Source organism: Tamandua tetradactyla, chromosome 17, assembly GCF_023851605.1.
Source record: "Tamandua tetradactyla isolate mTamTet1 chromosome 17, mTamTet1.pri, whole genome shotgun sequence".
In the NCBI taxonomy this organism is placed as follows: Eukaryota; Metazoa; Chordata; class Mammalia; order Pilosa; family Myrmecophagidae; genus Tamandua; species Tamandua tetradactyla.
In genome coordinates this window covers 50,478,329-50,496,521 of record NC_135343.1, presented here as the reverse complement: position 1 = coordinate 50,496,521, position 18,193 = coordinate 50,478,329, and the positions used below count along the sequence as shown (strand labels likewise).

Genomic DNA, 18,193 nt, shown 5'->3' with positions numbered 1-18,193 from the left:
AAAATGACAAAGGTTAATTTCATAATCCAACTGTCCAGAAATAGCCACTCACATCAGATATGCTTTCTTATGGTTACACACATACATATATACATACACATTTGCATATACATGCATAAATTAATATCTAGTATGTGTTAAATAGGGTACTCTGAATGTTATGCTATGAATATTTCTTGCACAATATTAAACATTTCTTGAAAACACCATTTATAGTTGTTATTTAATATATCAGCATGTGGCTATACTATAATGTATTTAGCTCTTGCCCCAATACTGGACATGCTCATTTTTTCCTGAGGACACTTTTTATGTCTACTTTATAATTTAGAATTGCAACAATTTCTCTCATATAATTTTCTCTCTAACATGGATGAATTACTTTCTAATTCTCCATTCACAAAAGTCATTGAGGAATCCAACCTCAGGCCAAAATCCTTCAGGCCTGACTGTAGGCAATTATAAGGCTTCCTTGATGCTCCTCATGGGACAAGCTTCCTCCTCACTCAAGACAGATCATGACTTAGAGTTTTTTGGGAGGCAGTTACAGTCAAGGACTCAGGCCACCAGGCCAACCATGCAACTCTGCATATCTGCATTCCTAACCCCAGCACCTCCACTCAGAGCCCTCCATTTTAGAAGCCTCGGTTGAGGCTTTTTTCTACACTCTGCCTCAGTGCTTTTTCACTCCTATCGCTTCTCCCTCTCCTTTCCCTTGGCTCCCAGGACCCATAAAAAGACAACAGCATTTTGTGTCATCCTCCTGGGAAGTGGAACAATTCCCCTGCCGGCACTGCACATCATCTGACCCTCACCCGGTGCTTTTATGTGGAATCCTGGGAAATTGGAACCCTGGCGAGCTAGCAACTCTATTCGCCTCTTGCTGACACTATTGGAGTACATGAATGCAGGCTGGATTGTTCCTTGGATTTAGTTTACTTCCCTAATTGACCACCTCCATACCTGGCAGCTCAACACTGGTAAGGATTTTCTTTGCTCCATATTTCAGATGTACAGTTGAGGACTTTTACTGCCATCTCACAGTTTTGCTTAGTTTTCTTTCAGCATTCCAAGGGAAGAGGAAAACAAGTAAATTGAAAATGACAAAGGACGAAATAATGAAACTAATATTTTGGAGAAATCTCTCTTTGTCAGAGATTATTCTAGGTGCGTTTCATCTGTGGACCGCTTTCAATTTGCACTTATTTCTCATGTAGTTTTCACGAACATCTTATAAGGGAGATATTATTTACCCATTTCATAGATGGGAAGAGTCAATGCCAAACCAAAATAGCAATGTCTTGAAAATATTCAACTTCTCCTTTGTACTCAAATAAATCTGAGTAAATTTTCTCTTGGTGGGAATGAAATATTTTAGACTATGGAGAAAATAAGGGCACTGTGTGTAAAACAAGTACTGGATATCAAGGCACATTTATTTCCAGTTGGTGGCACCAAGTTCAATACTATTTCCCTTCATGTTTACCCCGAAATACACTTCTACACTTGGGGCGACAGGATTTCCAGGCAAAGAGAAATTCTGACTTTCATACTCATGCTGCATTCCCTCTTTTAGTTGGGGGTATGCAAAGGGGGTGAGAGACACTTAAAGAGATGTCAGCCTACTCCAACATAAGTGTTGGGGTTGCCAGCAAAAGCATGGCTGGCACAGACTATGATGGAAGATGTTTCATTCACATGGAGAAGACACAAAGAAAGGTCAGCTTCACTAGTGGGAGTGGGTGCCCACAGCAGCAGGTTTAGATCCATGGCCAATGCAGGGATATGTTCTACCCCTAGTACCCCTTTCTTGTGTTCATGTCATTGTGGAGAACCCTGCTCCTCTCCCACCAAGAACACAGATATCACCCAGGTGTGAGCTGATGTCAGAGTACACACTCACCTAAATCAGACTGGCTCCAGTGAATGTTTCCATATGCTCAGGACAATGGAGAAGGAAGGAATTTACAGTTTCCTTGTCTCCCAGGGGCTTATGTTTTATCCCACCAGGCTGGCACACCTGGTCCTGAGCACAGGATGTGTTTGTGGGTCCCACAGAAAGGTGGCAGGATACCGCAGGTGGTGATTGACAGGAGAACTTTATTCCTTCAGGCAATAAAGCTTATTTAATTCCTATCAGGTTGAATTCAAAATCTTGAGCATATGGAAAGAACATTGCATAAGAACACTGTAAGAAATTCACCTGCTTGTCTCATATGCATTTTATCATTTTTCAATTATTCACCCTGGGGAAAACAAAATATCAACTGCAAAAAGTAATGTGATTGTGCAACTGAAGCAGGCAAAAGTAAGATATAACCATCCTTTTAGAAGGTACTCATAAAAAGCAGAACAAAAATTTGGAGCATGAATCTTAGAGGCCAGTGAAACAAAATGTAAATTAATATTAACATAAATAGATTAATTATGAGCAGGCATGTTTACTAGTCTGCAGCTCTAACAAATGTTCATCTGGGTGCTACATCTTCATGCTTGTTCTTCTATTTTAGAGATCTATATTTGATGGAATCTCAGTAAAATGACATAGAAAATGATTTTTACTGCTATTGCTGAGGGGAAATCACTGGAGGTACATAAATTAGATCTGTGCTCCATACTTCATTAATTAATCAGTTTCTTTGCTTGTCAATGGTGGCTGGAATGCGGCTTATTTAAATGTGAGCTAGACATTTCAGGATTTTGCTAAACTAATTAAAGTATCTGTTCTCAAATATTTGTTTGTGTTTATTAGAGTCTGTAGACTTACAGAAAATCATGCAGAAAGTAGAGTTCCCATATATGCCACCTCCCACCTCACACACAGTTTTCCCTCTTGGTGTTTTATAATTCTATGTTGTTGTTGTTTTTAATTTTATTCTGGTTATATATATATATATATATATATATATATATATATATATACACACACACACACACACACACAACCTAAAATTTCTCATTGTATACACTTTCAGATGCACCATGAAGTGGTATTAATTATATTCATAATATTGTGCCACCATTTCTACCATCCATTACCAAAATCATCTATTTTCCCAAATAGAAATTCTATACCACTTAAGCAGTAACTCTTCATTCTCCCCACACTACCATCTGTCATCTGTATTTTATTACTCTCTGAATTTACATAAAATATTTGTCTTTTGCATTTGGCTCATTTCATTCAACATTGGGTATTCAAGTTTCATCCATGTTGTAACATGCATCAAAACTTCACTCCTTTTTATGGCCAAGTATTATTCCATTGTATGTACATACCACATTTTGTTTATCCGTTTATTTGTTGATAGGCTCTTGAGCTGGCCCCATCTTTGCAAATTTTGGTAGAGCTACTACAATCACTGGTGTTCAAATACCTATTTGAATCCCTACTTTCAATTCTTTTGGGTATATATCTAGTAGTCAGAATGCTGGGTCATATGGTAATTGTGTACGTAACTTTCTGAGGAACCGTCATACTGTTTTCCACAGCAGCTGTCACATTTTACATTCCTACCAATATAATCAAATTCTTAGTTCTTCACCTCCTCAAAAATTTTTCCTTTTTTTTTTTTATATTACCCATTCTGGTGGGTGTAAAGTGGTATAATATTGGATTTTCACTGACATTTCCCTAATGGCTAATGATATCAAACACTTTTTCATGTGCTTATTGATGATATGTATATCTTCGTTGGAAAAATGTCTATTCAAATCTCTTGCCCACTTTTAAATTGGGTTATTTGTCTTTATGTTGTTGAGTGGTAGGATTTCTTTATATATTCTGAATTTTAAATCCTCATCAGATGTATTGTTTGCAAATATTTTCTCCCATTCTCTAGGTTGTCTTTTCATTTCCTTAATAAAATCCTTTGATACACAGAAGTGTTTTATTTTGATAAAGTTTCATTTATCTATTTTTCCTTTTGTTAGTTATACATTTTGTGTACAGCATAAGAAACCATTGCCTAAAAGTCCTAAAGATGCTTGTCTATGTTTTCTTCTGGGAGTGTGGGTTTTGATTCTAATATTTAAGTCCTTGATCCATTTTGAGTTAATTTTTAAATATGGTGTAATATAGGAGTCCACCTTCATTCTTTTCCTTATGAATATCCAGCTTTTCCATATGAATATCCAGAAGCATTTGTTGAAGAGAATATTTCTTCTTCATTAAGTGAGCTTGGTCCCCTTGTCAAAATAAATAAATAAAAACATTTGGCTTACGTTGTGAGGGCATACTTCTGAACTCTCACATCAACTTCGTTCATCTATATGACTGTCCCTTTGCCTGTACCATACAGTTTTGAATACTACAGGTTTGTAAGAAGTTTTAAAATTGGAAAGTATGAGTTCTCCTACTTCATTCTTTCTTTTCAAGATGGTTTTGGCTATTTGGGGCTCCTTCTCCTTCCATATGAATTTGATTACTGACTTTTCCATTCCTGCAAAGAAGGCTTTTGGAATTTTGATTGCTATTGCATTGAATCTGCACATCTCTGTGGGTAGAATTGACATCTTAACAATGTTTAGTCTTCCAATCCTTGAGCATGCAATGGACTTCCATTTATTTAAGTCTTCTTTAATTTTTCAGTAAAGTTTTGTAGTTTTACTCATATAAGTCCTTTATATTCTTAGTTAAACTTATTCCTAGGTATCTGATTTTTTAGTTACTACTGTAAATAGTTATTTCTCTTGCTTCCTCTTTCAGATCATTTATTAATAGTGTATAGAATGAACACAGATTTTTGTAGGTTGATCTTATAACTCACCTGTGGTAGTTTAAAATTTTATGTACCCCAGAAAATATCCTGTCCAGAAAAGATTAGCTAATCCATTCCTGTGGGTATAGATATTTTGATTGGTTTATTTCAATTGAAGAGTGCCCCAGGGTAGCTTTCAATCCTCTTACTGGAGTCTTTTATAAGAGGATTGTTCTAGTCTGCTAGCTGCCGGAATGCAGTGTCCCAGAAACAGAATGACTTTTAAAAAGGGACATTTAATCAGATGCTAGTTTACAGTTCCAAGGCCAAAAAAAATGTCCCAATTAAAATAAGTCTATAGAAATGTCCAATCAAAGGCATCCAGGGAAAGACACCTTGGTTGAAGAAGGCCGATGAAGTTCAGGGTTTCTCTCTCATGTGAGAAGGCACATGGCAAATACAGTCAGAGTTTCTCTCTCATTTGAAAAGGCACATGGTGAACACGGTCAGGGTTCCTCTCTCATCTGGAAGGGCACATGGTGAACACGGCGTCATCTACTAGCTTCTCCTCCCAGCTTACTGTTTCGTGAAGCAACCTGGAAGACATTTCCTTCTTCATCTCCAAAGGTCGCTGGCTGGTGGACTCTGCTTCTCGTGGTTATGTCGTTCTGCTCTGCTCTTCCTGAATCTCTCATTCTCTAAAATATTTCCTCTTTTATAGGACGTCAGAAATTTATTAAGACTCACCCAAATGGGCGGAGACATGTCATCACCTAATCCAGTTTAACAATCTCATTTGATTAAGTCACATCTCCAGGGAGATGATCTAATTATAGTTTCAAACATACAGTATTGAATAGGGATTATTTTGCCTTTATGAAATGGGATTTTGATTTAAAAAGTGGCTTTTCTAGGGGACATACATCCTTTCAAACCAGCACAGAGGATAAATGCCAGAGAGAAGAAAAAGATAATCTCACAGAAAGCTAAGGGGAAGCACTGAAGCCAGAAGCTGGAAGCAATGAAATCCAGGAGAAAAGGACTGATAGGTATTTCCATGAGCCTTGCTATTTGACAGAAGAGCCCGAGCTCAGTGGTAGCCAGTTTTCAGAGAAAATATCATACTGCTGATGCTTTAATTTGGACATTTTTCATGGCCTAAGAACTGTAAGTCTGTAAGTTTATCAATTCCCATTGTAAAAGCCAACCCAAAACATCACACTTTTGTTGAATTTGTTCAGTAGCTCTAGCAGCTTGGTTGTGGATTTTTTAAGATTTTCTGCATATAGGACTATGCAATTCACATATAGGAAAAGTTTTACCTCTTCTTTTCCAATATGAATACATTTTACTTCTTCTTCTTTCCTAATGGTTATGGCTAGAACTTCCATTACAATCTTGACTTTCAATGGTGACACTAGGCATCTTTGTCTTGTTCTTGATCTCAGGGGAAATGGCTAAGTGTATTATGTTAGCTGTGGGTTTTTCTTATATTTTCTTTCTCATGTTAAGGATACCTCCTTCTATTCCCAATTTTCTGTAAGTTGTTATCAAGTAGAGATGTTGGATTTTATCAATGCTTTTTCAATGTCAATTATGATGTTATTTTCCCCTTCATTCTATTCATGATGTATTACATTAATAGATTTTCTTATGTTGAACCACTCTTTCATTCCTGAAATGTATTCAATTTGTTCAAGGTGTATAATTCTTTCAATATGCTATTGGATTTGGTTTGCTAGTATTGTGTTGAGCATTTTTCCATCTATATTCATGAAAGATATTGGTCTTTAGTTGTCTTTTTTGTTTGATATCTTTTTCTTTATTTAGTATTAGAGGGATGTTGGCTTCTCAGAATTAGTTAGAAAGTGTTTGCTCCTCTTCAGTTTTATGGAAGAAATTTATCAGGATTGGTGTTAATTCTTTTTTGAATGTGTGATAAAATTCACCAGTGAAGCAATCTGATCCTGAGCTTTTCTTTGTTGGCAGTTATTGATTACTGATTTAATTTTTTTACTTGCTATTGGTCTGCTTAACTCTTCTATTTCTTCTTGAGTCAGGGTATGTAGTTTGTGTTTTTCAAGAATCTGTCCATTTCATCTACATTATCTAGTTTGTTGGTGTACAGTTGTCATAATATCCTCTTATAAGCATTTTTATTCCTGTGGGGCCAGTAGTAATGTCCCCCATTCATTTCTAAGTTGTTTACATCCTCTCTTTTTCATTGTCACTATAGCTAAAAGTTTGTCAGTGTTACTTATTTTTTCAAATAATCAGTTTTCAAAAACCTTTGGATTTTGTTGATTTACCCTTTTTTTCCCTATTTCATTTTTCTCTGTGTAATCTCCAGTATTTCTTTGCTATGCGCACTTTTTTAATGCTTTCAGAAATATGCAATGATGCAGAAGTTGATAGGTTAAAAGGAAAATGTCTGAATAGAAAATCACACATACAGCAGAACACTGATTTTGTAAACACACACACACACACACACACGTAGAAAAGTACTAAATTAGAGCGCATCATAGCACTGATGGTAATGACCTGTCTGAAGGTGGACTTAAGAATAGTTTTCTACATGTGTACTCTGTTTATGAAATTTAGAGTGCAGTAAATGTGGATGTAAGAATTCCCTGGAATTGGTTATCAACAGAAGCCACAGAGCCTGCTCCCCTTGACTGCTTTCAAAACAGGTCACTCAGCACAAGAACAGTTTTAAGGTCACCTGCCTGGGCTTATGCTCATTTTTGGTTTGGTTTTCTCTTCTTTTTTCTGGTTTCCTCCAACATGGCCTGGTCACCGATTTGAGATCCATTGTTTTTCTTTTCTAATAGAAACATTTAGAGCTGTAAATGTACCTTTCATCATTGCCTTTGCTGAATTTCCAAAAATTTGGTGTCTGGCATTTTTGTTTTTATTTGCTTCAAGATACTTTATTTCCTGTGTTATTTCTACTATTGGTTGTTTAAGTGTGCATTGTTAAATTTTCACATATTTGTTACACCTCTGGTGTTGATTTCTAGATTCCACTGTGCTTGGAAAAGATACGTTGTATGATTTTAACATTTGAAATTTTGCTGATTCTTGTTTTGTGATTTGTCTATCCTAGGGAAGGGTCTATATGCACGTGAGAAGAATAGGTATTCTGATGTTGTTGGGTACAATGCTCTGTATATGTCTATTAGATCTAGTTCATTTACAGTATTCTTGAAGTCACCTGTTTCCCTATTGATCTTCTGTCTAGTTAGTCTTTCCATTATCAAAAGTGGTATATCAAAGTCTCCTCCTATTAATGTAGAACCATCAGTTTCACCCATACTTCTGCCAATTCTTGCTTCATACATTTTGAGGCTCTGCCTTTAGGTGCCTATACTTTTATAATTATTTTATCTTCTTGTTGAATTGACCCCTTTATCAGTATATTATGGCTTTTCCCCTTATAAATGATTTTGACTGAAAGTTTATTTTATCTGATACAGCATACTTTGTTTTATTATGCTTCACAAATACTGCATTTTACAAATTGAAGGTTTTTGGCAATGCAGCATCAAGCTAGTCTATTGTAATCATTTTCTCCAACAATATGTTCTCACTTTGTGTCTGTCACATTTTAATTAAGGTATGTACATAATTTTTGGATAATGCTACTGTACCTTTAGATTACAATATAGTGGATACATAATGTTATATGCACTGAGAAACCAAAACAAATTGTGATTCTCTTTACTGTGATATTTGCTTTATTGTGGTTGTCTGGAAACAAATCCACGACATCTCCATGAAGTATGTCTATATTAGTATTGCTATCCCAGATCTGTTTAGGTTATTATTTGCATGTAATATTTTTTCTATCCTTTCACTTGCAACAATATATAGTTGAGTAATGTTTTCTTATCCATTCTGTCAATTTCCGCTTTTTGACTGGAGAGTTTAATCATTTTACATTCAAAATAACTTCTGATAATGCAGGACTTTCTTCTGCCATTTTGCTATTTGGTCTTTGTAAGTCATACTTTTTTGGTCTTTCAATTCTTTCATTGTTGCCTACTTTCTTATGTATTTGATTTTTCTTAAAGAATGATTTTGTCTTCTCATTTCCTTCTGTTTGTATTTTTCTCATATTGTCTTTGAAATTACCATTGGGCTTAAAGTTAATATCTTAAATCTATAATAATCATATTTGATTTTATACCAATTTAGCTTCAATAGCATTACGAACTATGTTCCCATAACCGTCCATTCCCACACCTTTGTTTGTACTTGTTACAAATTGTATCTGTAAGCATTGTATGGTCCAAGCCATAGAATTATCATTACAGTATTCGAGTTTTATAACATGTGAGAAGCAAAACGTGGAATTAGATACAGAAAATACAGCACAATAGTATTGGTGTTTATAATTACCTAGGGGGTTACATCTACTGGATTTTTTTACTTTTTTATGTTGCTTTCATCTACTAATGTCTTTCTTTTTCAATATGAAAGAAGTCCCTTTAGCCTTCCCCATAGGGCAGAACTAATGGTGATGACTTACCTCAGCTTTTGATTCTCTGGATATCTTAATCTCTCCTTCAGCTTTGAAAAACAGTCTCACTGGGTATAAAAGTCTTAGTTGGCAACTATTTTCTTTCAGCATTTAAAATTTTTCCAGCCCACTACCTTCTTGCCTCCATGGCTTCTGGTGAGAAATCAACACTTAATTTTATTAGCACTCCCTTGTACATGACATGTTAATTTTCTCTTGCAGCTTTCATAATTCTTTTAGTGTCTTTTTGATAGTTTGATAATTTGATAATTTGATAGTTTGATTATAATGTATATGGCAATGGTTCTTTTTGAGATTACCCTTGTTGATGTTAGAATTCTTGAATGTGTATATTTGTCTTTTCTAAATTTTGGAAAGTTTTCTGCCATTATATATTTGAATATTTCATGGACCTTTTTTCTCTTCTCATGGGACTCCTATAATGTACATTTTGGTACAGCTAATGGTGTCCCTCAGGCACCTAGGTTCTGTTCATTTTGCCTCATTCTTTTTCTCTTTCTGTTCTTTAGCCTGAATTATTTAAGTTGTCTTGTATTCAGGTTCCCTGATTATTTCTTCTGCCAGCTCCAGTCTGTTGTTAAAATCCTCTAGGGAAATTTGTGTTTCAATAGTTGTAATACACAACTCCAGAATTTATATTTGATTCCTTTATACAATTTTATATGTTTATTGAGATTCTCATTTTGTTCAATTATCATCCTCCTGATAACTTTTAGTTCTTTCCATGTTTTCTTTTATCTCTTTGAGCATATTGAAGATCATTTTTTAAAGTCTGTTTTTTGGTCATTTCCAAAGTCTTGCTTTCTTATGTAATGGTTTCTGAAATTTTATCTTGTTCCTTTAGATGGACCTTCATTTTATCTTTCTTTGTTTTGGTGTTTTAATCTTTTTGTTGCACAGTGTACATTGCAACATTTTAATCTGTGAATTCTGAAATTTAGTACCTAAGCTATCTGTTAAGTTTGTGTCCAGCTAATGATATGACAGAGATTACTTGAGTGACAATTGCCAACAAAAGCAAACCAAACCAAAAAACGAAACACCTAGCAAGTTTTTGCAAATCAGCTCTGGGTTGGCTCATGCTCTTATCAGAGTTAACCCCCCAGAAAAAAGTACTGGGCCTTCTCTGTCTTTTCTAAGCATGTATCTTCTCATGGGCATAGCATTCATAGCCTTAGGAATTTCCCCACTTATAGGAATCTGCATGTCCCCTCTATCCCATATGTAATAGACTATCTCCAGTTAGGTGTGCTCTATTATATCTCTTGAATCTGGTGCAACTTTAATTTGATTGTTTGTTTGTTTGTTTAATTTTTACTAATAAAAACAACATACAACACGAACATTCTTAATGTATGAACAATCCATACTTGGTGTGCAATCAGCTCACTACATCATCACATAGTCATATATTCATCACCATGATCATTTCTCAGAGCATTTGCATCACTCCAGAAGAAGAAATAAAAAGAGAAAAGAAAAAACTCATACATGCCATACCCCTTACCCCTCCCTCTGATTGACCACTAGCATTTCCCTCTACCCAATTTATTTAACATTTGTTGCCCCAATTATTTATTTATTTTTAATCCATATTTTTTACTCATCTATCCATACCGTAGATAAAAGGAGCATCAGAACAAGGTTTTCACAGTCACACAGCCACTTGCAAAAGCTGTATCATTATACCGTCATCTTAAAGAAACATGGCTACTGGAACACAGCTCTATGGTTTATCTTTGATAAAGGGAGATGAGATATACAGAACGGCCAGTCCTTGACCGATGGCAGCTTCTCTTAGTACTCTGCCACCCTTTGTTCTTCAGAGCAGGGCTCTCTCTCCATGCGGATTTAAACCATGGACATTATGTTAAAAGTGGAGTTATTTTCTTTACTCGCTCTTTTTCTCCAAAGGCACAGTTGAAGGAGAGAAAGGCTTGGCCCAAGGAGTAAAATTAAGTAAGCAAATTTTGGGCAATATTGGAAATTGAAAGAGTTGAAAATTTGGATTCTAATCAGCACAAAATTATCTTTGATCCAGTCTGTATTTTAACGTAGTTTGACATCTAAGCCATAAATGTGTTACTAGTATTATTTTACTTCTGTGTTAAGAAGTAAGGAAATCATGTTTGTTGAGACATATGCAGTTTCAGACAAACACAAATACAACTTTACAAGTATTTTTCATAGACTTCTCTTATATGGATTAATATTCAGTTATCAATTATTCCTAACTGATAATATATCACAATATATGTTAAACACTTGATAAATCAAACAGTCTGAGTTTTCCAGGTGCTATGAAAAATGCCACACAATGGGTTGGCTTAAACAATGGGCATTTATAGGCTCATGGTTTCAGAGCCTAGAAGGTTGATTTCCCTAAGGGTTGGTAGTGTTCTGGCTACCAGCAATCCTTCATCTGCTTGGCTATCCCATCACATGACAATGTCCTCTCCCTTCTGGGTTCTGCTGACTTCCAACTTCCAGTTCCCAACCCCCACCCCCTCGGTGTCTCTGTCTCACTATTCATGGATTTCTTCTGTTTAGAAAAGACTCCAGTAATCCCATTTAAGATCCAACCTTAATAAAAAATAACATCTTCAGGAGATTATATTGACAACAGGTTCACACCCACAGAAATGCAGATCAAGATTAGGAATGCGTATTTTTCCTGGGATACATAATTCAACCTACCACATGATTATTGCAAAACTGTGTAAAATAGTGTAGTTCTCCAGAAGTAAATGTTTCAGAAAAGGAAGTTCGTATTGCTAATACAATACAATATTTTAATACTCAAAAATGTTTAGGCATCTGGGCGGGCCATGGTGGCCCAAGCAGGCAGAGTTCTCGTCTGCCATGCTGGAGACCTGGGTTTGATTCCCAGTGCCTGCCCAGAAAAAAAAAAAAAAAAAAAAAAAAGTTTAGGCATCAAAAATGTTTAAAGTGCCTAAGAATGAGCATTATAATTAAATTTATAATAGGGTAATATTATTACAGTTACCTTCATATATCTTTTTAGATATGTTCAGCCTTTAAAAAAAATAATCTATGAGCATTAAGATTCTAATTCCTACCCCTTATTTGCTTTGTGTGTGTATTGCAAAGACATCACATTTAATATCATAATTGCAATTATTAAAAGGTCATGTGTTCTTACAAAATAAAATAATAGAAATATATGTTAGTAGTCTTCTTACTACTGATATTACTAGAATTGGAATTGAGAGGGAGAATAATTAGCATAAGTGGTGCCACTTTTGTGTGGATGAAATGCTGCTGCATAAGTGTTGCTCTAAAATGAAATTATTCCAACTGTGCAAACATATATCATCTAGAATCTTCTATATTTCATTACTTTTATTACTTTTATTTATATCTAAAATGTGCAGCTATGTGTTTTATTTTTATGATGTTTTAGTTTATCAAGCATAATATAAATTCCAAATGCTTACCATTATTAATTTGAGCTTTGCAAAGATGAAAATAGCTTAGGTCATATATTCCTGTAAAGACATCAGTCATGTTTATGCTACAATGAAATAATCCTCCTGGTATGTTGCCTGGGAAGTGAACTCTCTTTTAAATCATCTTAATTTAGATTTTTCTCTCCCCATCCCTTTGGAATGCATTTTATTTCAGTAACAAATAAATAGCGATGATTTGTGCTTTTATTGTGCATGCAAATATTATATATGACAAGAGAAGAAAGAATTCTAATGATTCATCACAATACATTTGGAGAGATACAACTGTTCACAGCAGTGTATAGTATTGACTCACAGAGAAATCATCAGAAGAGTAAAAAGGTGAGCTGCAAATGAAAAAAACAAGGCAAGAAAATTGAGTTGTAATGGAACAAGTCACTTCATGCTATTGGAGGGAAGGGCAAAAGAAAAGAAGTACAATTGAGCATGCATTGTATGGCACAGCTTCACAAGTCTGTGCATTGTATGGCACAGCTTCACAATTTCTCTATTGCAGCCTTCAAAATATAGAAGGCTGCAATGGAGAAAAAAAAAACAGTGTTGTTTTAAATGGCAACATAAAGCCCTATAACTGTAGAAATTACAGTTTCAGAAATGTAAATATGTAAAAAATAAGAAACATAAGGGGAAGTGAAAGTAACATCAATATTCTCATTTTTTGTTCTTTCATGTTTCAAGGTACCACCACTGTCGAAGTTTGATACATTTTGTTAAGACAAACTACAATGACTCCCATCTTTGTAGCATTTCAGCACCACCACCATCTGCAAGGGATTATTATTTTTTAATGCAATTTATTTATTTTTTAAATTTTTATTAATAAAATCAATTACAATGCAAACATTATTAAAATATGAACATTCCATACTTGGCATGCAATCAGTGACTCATAATATCATCACATATTTGTATATTCACCACCATGACCATTTCTCAGAACTCCAGAAAAAGAAATAAAAAGAAAAAAGGAAAACTCATTCATACCATATCCCTTCACCCTTCCTCTCATTGACCACTAGTATTTCCCTCTACCCAATTTATTTTAACATCTGTTCCCCCATTATTTATTTTATTTTTAATCCATATTTTTTACTCATCTGTCCATACCATAGATAAAAGGAGCATCAGAACAAAAGTTTTCACAATCACACAGTCACTTGCAAAGCTGCATCATTATACAATCATCTTAAAGAGATATGGCTACTGGAACACAGCTCTACAACTTCAGGCACTTCTGCAGAGGAATTATTTTTAAGGAAGTATTGTCTTGTATGGTGAAGAGCTATGGACCTTAAATTCAATAATATTTTCCTTTTTATTTTGTTTCATTTTCTCCTGGTACAGTTATATAAAATGTAATTCTTTTAACTAAAAAATATCATAAAATACTACAATATGTTTTAGCTATCTACCCATCAGTCTACTTTGTCTGTTGATAGAAATATCTCGAATGATGTTGAACACATGTTAATAATTCCTACTTACAGTTCATGTTTTCTCTATTTCATATTTTTTACTAATTTTTTTCTATCAATACGAAATCCACTGTTCTATTATATTATTATCATTTGCAATATTTATTCTGATTGAATATTATATTGATAACACCATGTAGTTAAGATGTGATTAAATTTAATAATGGCTTATTTAGATTCCATTAAGATGACTTTTCAAGTTTCAAAGCAAGTTCGATTTTTCATTCATCATTAAGGAATACAGAAAAATAAAGCATGAAATGAGTTGAATTTTAATCATTTGTATGACGCAAAATAAATTAATAAATTAATATAATTACTAAAGGTATAGGAGACAAGTAAAAATAGAAAAAAGTACATTTTTAAGATTTAGAAAATAGAATATGATAAATAGTGCCAGTTTTCTTTCTCATACTTAAAAGCTGTACATACAGGTGGTACTTTTAGAAGTGTGGTTTGTTTGATGCTGGAAGATAAAACTTAATAGTTCTAAGCTATTTTCATAGTGATAGTGAAAAGATACTATTGAAGAAACACATGCATTTTTATTTACCTCACCTCTTTAATCAACATTATGTCATTGCCCCCAGACAGTTTAAACATGTTTCTTCCATGGTTAATATTAGGCACAAAATGCAACATATAACGATAAGCCTCTTTTTTGTGTGTTTTCAATGTGCCTACCTCCTTTTGCTAGAAATAATGAGACTAGCTCTGTACATTCTTCAGAAGCTGCTTCCAGCACCTCAGTAGAAGAAAGGATCTCTATGAATAGTCAGCTGAATGTATAAAAGGGCTTTGAACTCTTGGAGCAGGACTTTTTGTTGTCGAGCAGCTCTCAGCACTGCTTTCGCTGGATCTCATTCTGCGCACTTTTCAGGCTATAGGAAATTTTCAATATGCTGTGGTAGAAAGTGAATCTCGGAGGCCTTAATGGAGCTCACAGGAGATGATCCATGGAAATGAAGTTTAAGTATGAAAGATTCTGGTATAACCATTAACATCTATTGATAGCTGAGGTGAGAAAACTTTCCAGCACGTAAACCAAACTAGGACAGAAGAGCAGGAAGACGATAAAACTTAACTGGCACAAAAGGGCTTTTTCCTTAAAAGATGAAAGAATGCAAGAAATATATATTACATTAGGATACAGTTGGAAAAAATGAACAAGGAATGAAGGGATTTTGAGAGATATAGTCCATACTGTAATATTTATCTTCAACTGATAGCATGACAAACGCTTTCAACTTACATTATTTCATTTGATTCAATTATCTCTACATCTTTGCTTTAGGGAGTATACGATGGAGGTTAACTCTTTGTAGGGGTTGCCAAACTGGAAGAAGTTTTATTGAGAGTGTTGACAGACAGGTTACGCCTGTGGAGGAGATTCACGAGGGATTATCTAGAAGCCACTTGGAAATGAATGAGTTCCTGGGTGTGTTTCTGGCAGGGGTAGAAGTGGCCACAGGACATTTGCATGCTCTGGGCTTCTTCTCCATAACCTTACTGTTTCTGAGACATAATCGTTCTCCATTCCACGTATTTGTTTTTCGTATATCTAAACATAATTTAGGTGCATTTGTTGTTCTTCTTCTTTCCCCAAATCCTTGAGCCTTATGAAATGTTGCACATAGAAGACTTCTTCTGTGAAATGTAGGTGATATCTATAAAGTGGATGCATGGAAAGGGAGTGTACCCTGTTTACCAAGTGATCACAAATCTGGTCCTTTAATGGACAAGCAGGCCATAGAATGACTAAGAGGGTAATAAATGCCAGGGACTTAGTTTAAGCAGAAAAAATTATTTTTTCCGATAATTTATATTATTGGCAAATGAGCAAATTTTGAAATAATTTGAAAGACTCAGCCCCTGTTCTGCCTCTTCTAAGACAAGTGAGCTTCCTTATTCTTGTCGGCCGGATAGAAAAAAGGGTGTGGGGGAGTCAGTGGGGACTTCCTCAAGGTCACATGATTTGTAAGTGGTAAAGCTAAGCTTCCCATCCGGGGGGTGGTTTCAGACCTGTGCTCCTTTGACATTCTAATTCTGCTGCATTATGTATTAACCTATCCTATAAGTATCTGGTTTATTTTGACGAATAATATCGCAAGCTTTTTCAGGTGGCGATAATGCCTTATATGTCTTCTTGCTTCTTTGCCATGCTTACAGGGCAAAATACAATGTGAAACTCAGAGACAATGCTTAATTAGTTGCTTTGCTGAATGAGCAAAATTGAAGGTTCTACCTGCTTTGTGAGGCTCTTACTATGGACATTCAGGTAGAACAAGGAGGAGAGACACAGGAGAGGCTTGAAAGAAATTTTGTTGTGCTCACTGGTCCCAGAGACAGTTGCAGCATGCCTTGCAGGGTGGCAAGGAGCAGGAGGCTCCACAAAGTGGGTGGACAGCAGAGGAAAAGCATGTAGACTTGGAACTATGCCTTTTATAGCATCCTAGGAGTGAGATTTCAGCAGTTGGTCATTCAGGTACGTGATTGAGGAATATTTACCTGAATTTGCCGTCCCAAATCCTGTATAGGGCTCCTAGCTGGGAGGGAGCAGAGTCTCAGGGTGTGTTACCTGGCAGAGACAGCTTGGGAATTCACTATCAGGAGAGGGCTGAGTAGCCCTTGGTTGTATATGGAGAGACCTGGGAAGGGGAGACATCACTGATCAAGCACGAGCTCTTAGTTTTGTTTCTCTTATTATATCCAAACACAGGGAACACCTTCAAAAGGCAAAAAATGCGATGCTATTTTTTTTCCACTTTATTTTAAAAGCCCTACTATAATTTTAAAAAGTAAGAGGAAAAAAAAATCCTCATTTGACTCTAGCAAGGAGTCAACTTAAATGGGTTAATATATGGAATTGAAAATTGTTCAAATTTTCTGATCCTACTGACCAACAACCTCTGATAATCAAAGTTTTAGTAGAGACAGGATATATATTATCTTTAAACTTCTAAACTTAAAGAATCAAGGAACTAAATTGTGATAATTCTTAATAAAGTGAATCAACTCAGTTCTGTATATTTTGTCCTTTACCCAACCCACAAAAGGAATTACAAAGTATTGACACATTTCAGCAAAATTTCTATGCAAAAAAAAAAAATGAAGATGAAATTTATCATCAAAAATCAATTGGTAACAGCTAAATGAACACAAGCTAACTCATACTAGGGAGTCATAAACAAGACTTTATAAAGAATGAATCATGTCAGATTAATCTAATTTCCTTATATGTCAGAGTGACTTAGGAGATCAAGGAGAAGCAATAGATTAAATATATCCTGATGTTAACAAGATTTTCAATGCTGTTTCATTTAACACCATCAATCATTAATGAACAAGGAAAGATGTGGCCAAGCCTGAAGTTATTAGATGGGTTGGCAGATATCTGAAAAGGCTTTGACATAACATCAGCTGTGGTAGAGGGAGGAGGTGGGGTCATGCCAATCCCTACCCTACTCCACGTTGGGCCAACCCAGCAGCCATCCCATAGGTAAATTGATTATTTTTCAATGGGTCTCATTCTCCTGAGGTTGATAGAAGGTACTGGAATATTTTCCATTCAATAGGGCCATACAAGTTTAAGAAAAATGGAAGAATTTTGTCTCAATTTCCTCTGCAATAAAAGGAAGATATTAATGAGACCTAGTCGAAGTATTGCTATAATAAATTAAATAAGTACTCTGTATGGAATGCTCACCACAGCACTTGGCACAGAGTACTGGTCAATGAGTGGGACTCTTTACGATTAATATTAATATTATTTTGTGGTGGTTTGGAGCTGTGTGGACCTTAGAAAAACATGTTCTTAACTTAATCCATTCTTGTGTGTGAGAACCCATTGTGAGTAGAACCTTTTAATGAAATTATTTCACTTAAGGTGTGGCCCATCTCAGTCAAAATTGGTCTTACTCCTATAACTAGAGCCGTTTATAAATGGAATAAAGACAGAGAGAGAGAGAGAGAGAGAGAGCA

The 18,193-nt window shown here is 35.2% G+C and overlaps 1 long non-coding RNA gene across 2 annotated transcripts in view; it reads right to left on the bottom strand.

The window, feature by feature from the left end:
- Window positions 1–13,400: 13,400 nt before the first annotated feature.
- Window positions 13,401–18,193, bottom strand: part of LOC143661613 (uncharacterized) — a 29,396-nt gene continuing 24,603 nt past the window's right edge. Inside the window, exons 4-6 of one of the 2 annotated variants that reach the window (XR_013164730.1) lie at window positions 16,721–16,860; window positions 14,897–15,317; window positions 13,401–13,501 (exon numbers count right to left, since the gene is read on the bottom strand). This is a non-coding gene — a long non-coding RNA (uncharacterized LOC143661613). Of the gene's footprint in view, window positions 13,502–14,759; window positions 15,318–16,720; window positions 16,861–18,193 lie in introns of those variants that run through there. The other variant, XR_013164729.1, reaches the window with a different exon arrangement.